At 42.1% G+C, this 8,206-nt stretch overlaps 1 long non-coding RNA gene across 1 annotated transcript in view; it reads right to left on the reverse strand.

Annotated features, from left to right (window-relative positions):
* The window catches only part of LOC108802709, an 18,897-nt gene extending 11,948 nt beyond the window's left edge, over nucleotides 1-6,949 (reverse strand). The window contains exon 1 of the long non-coding RNA XR_001942230.1: nucleotides 6,777-6,949. This is a non-coding gene — a long non-coding RNA (uncharacterized LOC108802709). The remainder of the gene's footprint in view (nucleotides 1-6,776) is intronic.
* Nucleotides 6,950-8,206: the final 1,257 nt, after the last annotated feature.

An 8,206-nucleotide genomic window follows, 5' to 3' on the forward strand; every position in this document is an offset into this window, starting at 1 on the left:
TACACTGACCACCAATGTAAGGGGGCACTACACTGACCACCAATGTAAGGGGGCACTACACTGACCACCAATGTAAGGGGGCACTACACTGACCAACAATGTAAGGGGGCACTACACTGACCACCAATGTAAGGGGGTATTACACTGACCACCAATGTAAGGGGGCACTACACTGACCACCAATGTAAGGGGGCACTACACTGACCACCAATGTAAGGGGGCCTACACTGACTAGCAATGTAAGGGGGCACTACACTGACCACCAATGTAAGTGGGTACTATACTGACCACAAATGTAAGGGGGCACTAAACTGACCACCAATGTAAGGGGGCACTACACTGACCAACAATGTAAGGGGGCACTACACTGACCACCAATGTAAGGGGGCACTACACTGACCACCAATGTAAGGGGTACTATAATTTTCACTCCTTTTCTAGGCACTATTATTGTTGTAGTTTGTTTCATTCTAATCTCTGCCTTTTCCTGAACATAAATGTGTTGTATAGAGCAAGGGTGTGTTAGAAACGATCAATGATGGGTGTCGAATACCAGGCATAGCTACAAATTTCCTGTCACACAGATGTACTACGAACTAGAGACTTAATATGTTTTAGTTGGGGTTCCGTGATACCTAAAAATGATTTCAAAGGTTGATCCAAGGTGAAGAAGTTAAGAAAAAGTCTGATCCGGACGCGATCCTAGATATAAGTGAAGTGCTCTTTGTTTGGTGACAAATCCTATAAAATGTGATAGTAAAAATTGTAGAGAAGTGTGGTGAGGCAAACATTCCCCGTCTCCATCAGATAAGAGGAATAATAGGTTGAGGTGAAAGGAAGGATGTACGTGCTTTATGGTGTGAAGTTTTATCTAGAAGGTGTGTGAGGACAATCGAGGAAAGAAATAACATATCTGAAATGGTAGCTTCTGATATCACTGAGTTCAAGGCATGGATTCATAAACAGCGGAGCATCACTCTAAACATAATGAAATGTATTTCCACATTCATCAAAAGAAAGTATCTGAATCTTGTTATCAGTGTCTGGCATGCCGTAGACAGGAGCTGGCAGAGGGCAGGCCACCTCCAGGAGCCAATTATGTTCATGTAAATGTGTTTAAAGAGAACTTCTGAAAGGAGGAGAGGGTAGAATCAATGATTTATCAATGTGCTGCTGTCCCTTCATTGTCCAATCAGCAGGATGTGGGCGGGGAGATGTCTCCGCTGAATTCCTTATAGCTGAAGTTTAATCTGCTTATATTTTGTGTTCCCTGGTTCCTCCCCCTGTCATTATGCTAATGCTATTAAAATAAAACCTTTCTAATTTTATTACAAATACATACCTTTTTTTAGACCCGGTGATGTAATCACTGGGTCTTTGTGCTTCTCTATACAATGCTGGCAGATCATGGCTTGTGGGAGGGACCGGTAGGGTTATATACATAGCCTTTCGAAAACAACAAAGCACCCTGCATCGTTATTAATCTCCAGAGCCCTCAGCCCTGGTACAAGCAGTGGGCCGCCTCTTGGAAGGAGTTAAGCAAATATAAAGATGGCTTGATCCAGTATACTGGATTCAGCAACAGTCAGTCTGGTTTACTCGATTTAGTAACAGTCCGCCCGAATTATTGAATTTGGGAACAGTCAGTCTCCGGTCCATTAAATTCAGGAACAGTCAGTCCGGTTTTTAGAATTCAGGAACAGTCAGTCCGGTTTGTTGAACTCAGAAACAGCCAGCCCTTTATTGAAAATTCATGAACAGTCGGCATGCTTTATTAAATTCAGGAACAGTCAGTCCGGTCTATTGAATTCAGGAACAGTCAGTCCGGTCTATTGAATTCAGGAACAGTCAGTCCGGTCTATTGAATTCAGGAACAGTCAGTCCGGTCTATTAAATTCAGGAACAGTCAGTCCGGTTTATTCAGGAAAAGTCAGTCCGGTTTATTGAATTGAGAATTCAGGTACAATCCATCCTGTACAAGAACCAGCCAGCCAGCTTTGTGATCCTAAAGGGACCTACAGTCAAAAAAAGGTTTGGCCATAGTTCTCTTTTAAGAGTTAACGCATGTTACGGCATGTGTTACTGTACACTTATTCATTATGGATAGGCTGTCAACACACCACAAAAAAAAAAAAGTGCATGACCCATTTCTCAAAATGCAACGCCCAGTATATGCCTAGTTGGGCTCTACTGTACAATGCGATTTGGCGCTATTCACAATGAACGGCACCGCACACAGAGCAGGGTCATTGCCATGCGTTGTCACAGAGCACTAGCATATGCATTGTATTATGCAAAGTGTAAATGAGCTCTAAAGTATATTTTGGCAGTCACACTGAAACCGATGTGCTACTAATGAGATGAATGTCAATGAGCAGTTCAATCTCTTAGTAGCAGACAGGTTTTGGGGCTTATTCACACCATCTCCAGAGCAGAATTTTTTTTTTTTAATGTAGACCAAACCTGCATGCACATTCATTCCAATACTAAACATGAGGATAGTTCACACCATTGCATTCAGTTCAAACTTTTTTTTTTTTTTTTAAAGTCCAGCATGCTGCTTTTGTTTTCTCTCTGGAACGCACCAAAGCTGCATCTAAACGCTCTTAAAACCCTAACGAAACCAATTGAGAACAAAAACAAATGCAACAAAAATACCCACACAAACGTGTTTGCAGAAACACATCCAGATCTGGTCTGAAGATGGGGTGAACAAGCCCTAATAGCCAGTGTAGGCCTGGCCTATGGACTGTCCTCATTATAACCCAGAGACTGCATCAGCTGGTTATAATGATGGCAGACCCTCCCAATCAGAAACTAGTCATGGGCAGAAAATCACAACTTCTAATGAACAAGGTAAGAATCTGCACATGGCTTTCTAAAATCCTATCAATGTCTATAGTTCACCATGAGGGTATTTATATATATATATATATTTTTACACTTTAAAAGGGACCTGCCATGTGGGCTAAATCATGTTTCACGATAAAGGCAAGGAATTAGAAATCAATATTAGTAAGTGAGGCATTACACATCTCAAGGCTGCCTTGATTTCATTACCAGTATATGGCATGAATATTTACTTTGATAGGGAACCTGTACTACTTTTATATTAAACCTGCAGTTTAATACGAGGGTTGATATTGCGCTCTTCCCTCTGATGCTTGTTGCTTGGCTTTAACATTTAATCCTGTGGCTTTAATACTTTGCAAGACATTGACCCAGAAAAAGCATATTGATTAGAATCCGTGTGATGTCTGAATTCCTGATCTGCATGCTTGCTTCATGTCTGCTTCAAAAGTATAAAGCTGGCCATACACCTAGAGATGATCTGCAGACTTTCTATGGTCAGATGGAAAAAGTGCTACAGATTCCTCCATCTACGCCAAACTGTGTGGGTAGAGGATCTCCCATTGGGCCAAGCTTCAGTATCTTGCTAGTCGGCCCCGCTGGCTCTCAAAATACCTGAACAATCTGATTGGATGCAGGCATTGTTCAGGTATTTTGAGAGCAAGATACTGAAGTTTGGCCCAGTGGGAGATTCCTCCATCCACACAGTTTAGCGTAGATAGAGCAATCTGTTTTTTCATCTGACCATAGACAATCTGCTGATAATCTATAGATGTATGGCCAGCTTTAAAGTCATCGGATCAGCATGATAACTAGCATTTAGATTTTTAGCACATGTGATATTTTCTCAATATAGATTTTTAAGCTGGAGAAGGTGTTACCAGAGTGGGACAGTTGTATGTCAGAACAATGATAAAGGTAATGTTACATGTATAATGCTATGTTTTTCAATAATTTGCCCATATAAAGCTTTGTGATTTTATAGAATCCTGAGATTTCACCCATCACTGTCCTATTTATTTTTATTCATTAATCTAGCTATACACTTTTTATTTTCCTCAATCTTAAACCCTGTACACAGTACAAATGGCATCTGGGGTGCAGGGAGCTACATTTACAGCAGCTGGACGGTAGTATGGCTTTAAGTCGAGGTCAGATGGAAGAAGGCTTTGTGAATGCCTTATAGCGAGTGAGCATGGATAGCTAGCCACTCTCAGGGTGGACTTTTGGTGATGTCTGAATGTGACGTAGAGCCAGAGGCTGATGTATATTCAGGGCTGGTGCACACCACACGGCAACGCATAGTACATAACATTGTGCAATGTGAGGGGGCACTGCAATGTGTTGTTATAAATCAGTGTCTCTTTAATCTCAATGTTCTCAAACAATTCATCCCCCCCAAAGCTACCTCCTCATATATCACTTCTCCCTCCCTTTTAGATTGTAATGTCTTCCTTTTATATTGTAAAGCGCTGCGCAAACTGTTGGCGCGATATAAATCCTGTATAATAATAATGTAAGTTCTATTTGCTGCAGCACATTGTGATAAATTGATACAGGAATCATTTTATCAACACCACACCAATGCAATGCGTTAGTGTGAACAGGTCCTATACAAAGCAAGGCTTTTTGCTTTTGGAAATGCGGTGGATAATGCTGCCCAGTGGGCCCAGAGCGTGCAGCCTCCACCACAAACGCAATGCTAGTAAACTCAGAATTTCTTGCACTCTCCGCCTGGCACTTGTAAGGGGCACCTAGGAACAGCGAAAGATGGCAAATTGTCATTTTACATAGTTACATAGTATTTGAGGTTGAATAAAGACATGTCCATCAAGTTCAACCTATTATGTGTATGGTCCTACTGATGTGTGCGTATGTATAGGTATCTGAGTCATCTCATTCCTATGAGTACTTGTACCCCTGTATATTATGGTCCCTGAGGAAATCGTCCAATCGCCCCTTGAATGATTCCACGCTTTCAGCCGAAATCACATCAAGTTCCAGACCATGACCGAGAAGAAACCCCTACGCCCCTTGTGCTGAAATTTTCTCTCCACCAATTTAAAGTGGTGGCCTCTCGTCCTTTTCATGGAGTTATTTGTAAAGAGTTTGCTGCTAATGTTACTTTCCCCGGTAAACATTTTTATACATGAGAATCATGTCCCCCCTTAATCTCCTTACTTCCAATGAGAACATGTTTACATTTAGTAGCCTGTTCTCATAGCTCAGGTCCTCCATCCCCTGTATGAGTTTGGTCGCCCTCCTCTGGACTCTTTCCAGTTGAAGGACATCCTTCCTGTTCACTGGTGCTCAAAACTGGACCGCATACTCCAGATGGGGCCGAACCAGCGATCTATAAAGTTTTCAGTAAGTTGTTTGATAAAATGAAAAGCTTGTGTCTCAGCTCAGACACGGGTGGCCAAAGGCATCAATACTTAATCTTGTATAACACTAAAAACGTAATTGTGCATACAAAATGTAATGCAATGTACTAATAAAACACTTTTGCACCGTGAACAAAAAAAAAGAACCAGCCAGCATTTTGAGTGGCCCACAGAAGATGGTTTTCCAATCGGCAAACAAACAAGACGTCACCCAAGATATTTTTAGGTGCCTTGGCTGCCAGGCCCCTGGGCTTTGTCCAGCCCCATTAATAAAATGAATGGGATGACATAATGACCTAGTAAAATATTTATGAATTCCGTCAACGAGCCATTGATTATCCTGTGCCGTTGTAATCTCGTCACCAAGTTGATTTAAGAAGAAGCCAATAAGTCATCATGTTTCCTCTCACTTCATTTTCTGCATCGTTCTGTTTGCTAAGCTAAGAATTTTGTTTATTTTGGGTCTGTTTTTGAAAAAAAAAAAAAAGGTGTGTACTTCCCCTGTGCATTACCACTTCCCTATTATCACACGATAAGACCGTGTGAAAAAAACATACAGAAACTTATAAAGAAGCCAACCCGCCGATCAATCGCCAAACCACAAAAATAATCCCACCTTTGTGATCTAAAAGCCCTTTCTAATTTACACCCTATCATCATTTCTGCTATTCAATCGCCATCGGGATTTCATATTTTTAAATATTTACAAATATTTACTAAATCAGGACTTGCAACTAAACACAATCCAAAACGTTTTCTCAGTGTAAAAGCCAAAATCAAAAAAACATTTCACATTGCTATCATTTTAAATAATAGTAAACAAAAAGCACAAACCTGAAAGTAAAAATTCCAAATATTAAAAATATACTCAAATCTACTAACAAAAAGGAAATATGTAAAATTGCATTTATTTCCTTTTCAGCGTATTTTTACATATATTAAACAAGTGGCCATGAAATACGACCATAATACGGAATATTTATAAACAAGTGGCTATAAAATATGACCAAAAAATGCCTAAAAGGCACTGGGAGGGAATTTATCGAAACTGGAGCAGTTGCCCATGGTAACCAATCAGCTTCTGTTAAAATAGCTCGTTGCCATGCGCAACTGCTCCAGCTTTGATCAATTTCCCCTCAGTGCCTTTTAGGCATTTTTTTGTCTCCAATTGCTGTGCCCTGTCGTGCCGTCGCCAATTATTAAGCGTATTGTACACAGCCACAAGTATGGGAAGGCCGGTGGAGATGCTATTCTTATAGGAGGTCGCGTCCACTTACCGTAAGTGACTTCCATGGCAGAGACGAGCTGCGTGTTGACATTGACTGCGTCTTGCGGCGTGTCTCCAGTTCAGAAAAGAGTTAACAGGCGTCACGGAGGAACCTGCCCAGGTGAGGCCTGCTAGGCGAGGTGTTGTAAAACAAGGCAGGGTTGTGTGTTGTGCTGTTATCATATTGATTCTCTTAATCAGGCCTAATGTAGACGATGTTAAACAGTAACTAGTCTCTTATGGCGTCCAATCTACAAGGCCGTTGTCGCCATGACAACCCTGAAACTCAAACAGGCCTGTTTTTTTTTTTTTTTCTTTCTTTTACTGCGCCTTCTCACACCTTTCCTCAGTATAGACAGACCGGTTCTGGGAGAACCTTGCCTTGAGGTATCTTTTCTTCCATTTTAAGTAAACGCATCCGACGGCTAATGTGTTTACTCGTCCTACAAACAAGGCCCGGGCATCATTTGGATTCAACCCGACCTTCTCTTTGATCTGCGAGAGATAGAACAGGTTTTGTAAACTTTGTTTGCTGCAATGAAGCCGGCACTGGCTCTCGAAGTATCTGCGGTGCCCAATGCGGATGTTCAGTGTAAAGTTCAGCCAGTTTAAATGGCCAGAAGGGGCAGCAGGCACACCTGACCACTAAGGCAACCACTGCATCATTATAGGGACAGCCCTGGTTGGGTATTGGGGACAGGTCTGGTGTAAGGGACAGGTCTGGTGTAAGGGTCATGATTAGTGTTAGGGACAGGTCTGGTGTAAGGGTCATGATTAGTGTTAGATGACGAGTTCGGGTGTAAGGGTCATGATTAGTGTTAGGGACAGGTTGGGTGTAAGGGTCATGATTAGTGTTAGGGACGGGTTGGGTGTAAGGGTCATGATTAGTGTTAGGGACAGGTCGGGTGTAAGGGTCATGATTAGTGTTAGGGACAGGTCTGGTGTAAGGGTCATGATTAGTGTTATAGGTTATACGGGAACTTACAGTAAAATGAATGTACAACAGGCACCCACATTGCAAGCCTGATTTCTGCTTTCAGCTGTTGTTGGTAACCGAGTATGAATACAGATTGCAGTTGCTTATACTGGCTGCATCCCGGAACACATGACATCACTATAGGGTACGTCGCGCATTGACTGCAGTCGCCCTTGTGATCTTTTATGACACCCGAGCTGGTTTTCTATGACACGGGCCCCTGTCCTGAAAGGAATATCAATGGTCGGATGTGCGGTGTGAATGAACGCAGCCAATCAGAGTCCTTCCACGGCCACAAGTCAGGTATTGATTGAACAATAATTCCCTTCCTATGGCTGGCCTGGTGAATATTTAACGGGGCCAAGTGGCACATAAATTACTCACACGTCAGCTAAATGGCATTTTAATGGACGCCGCTGATTATTCCTCAACGCAAAAAGCATCATAAATGTCTCCCTGGAAAGAAGAAACTATAGAAAAGAATGCAGCGTTCTAACCTTACAGGAAGTGACACAATAACCTCCCAATGGGGAAACTGGCAGCAATAATGAAATATCTCCGAGTTCTGAACCTTTCCCCAATCTGGGCAAAGATTAACTAAAGCTCTTACCTAGATTTTTCATCAGGTTTTTTGCCCCTCTCACCTGTGTAGTGATGTGCAGCCAGAGAGCACATGGCGTCTGCGTGTGAGAGATAGCAGTGAACCTGCAGTGGGCGTGTCTGGGAACA

Source organism: Nanorana parkeri, unplaced genomic scaffold (genome assembly GCF_000935625.1).
Source record: "Nanorana parkeri isolate BGI_ZX_2015 unplaced genomic scaffold, ASM93562v1 scaffold50, whole genome shotgun sequence".
Taxonomy (NCBI): Eukaryota; Metazoa; Chordata; class Amphibia; order Anura; family Dicroglossidae; genus Nanorana; species Nanorana parkeri.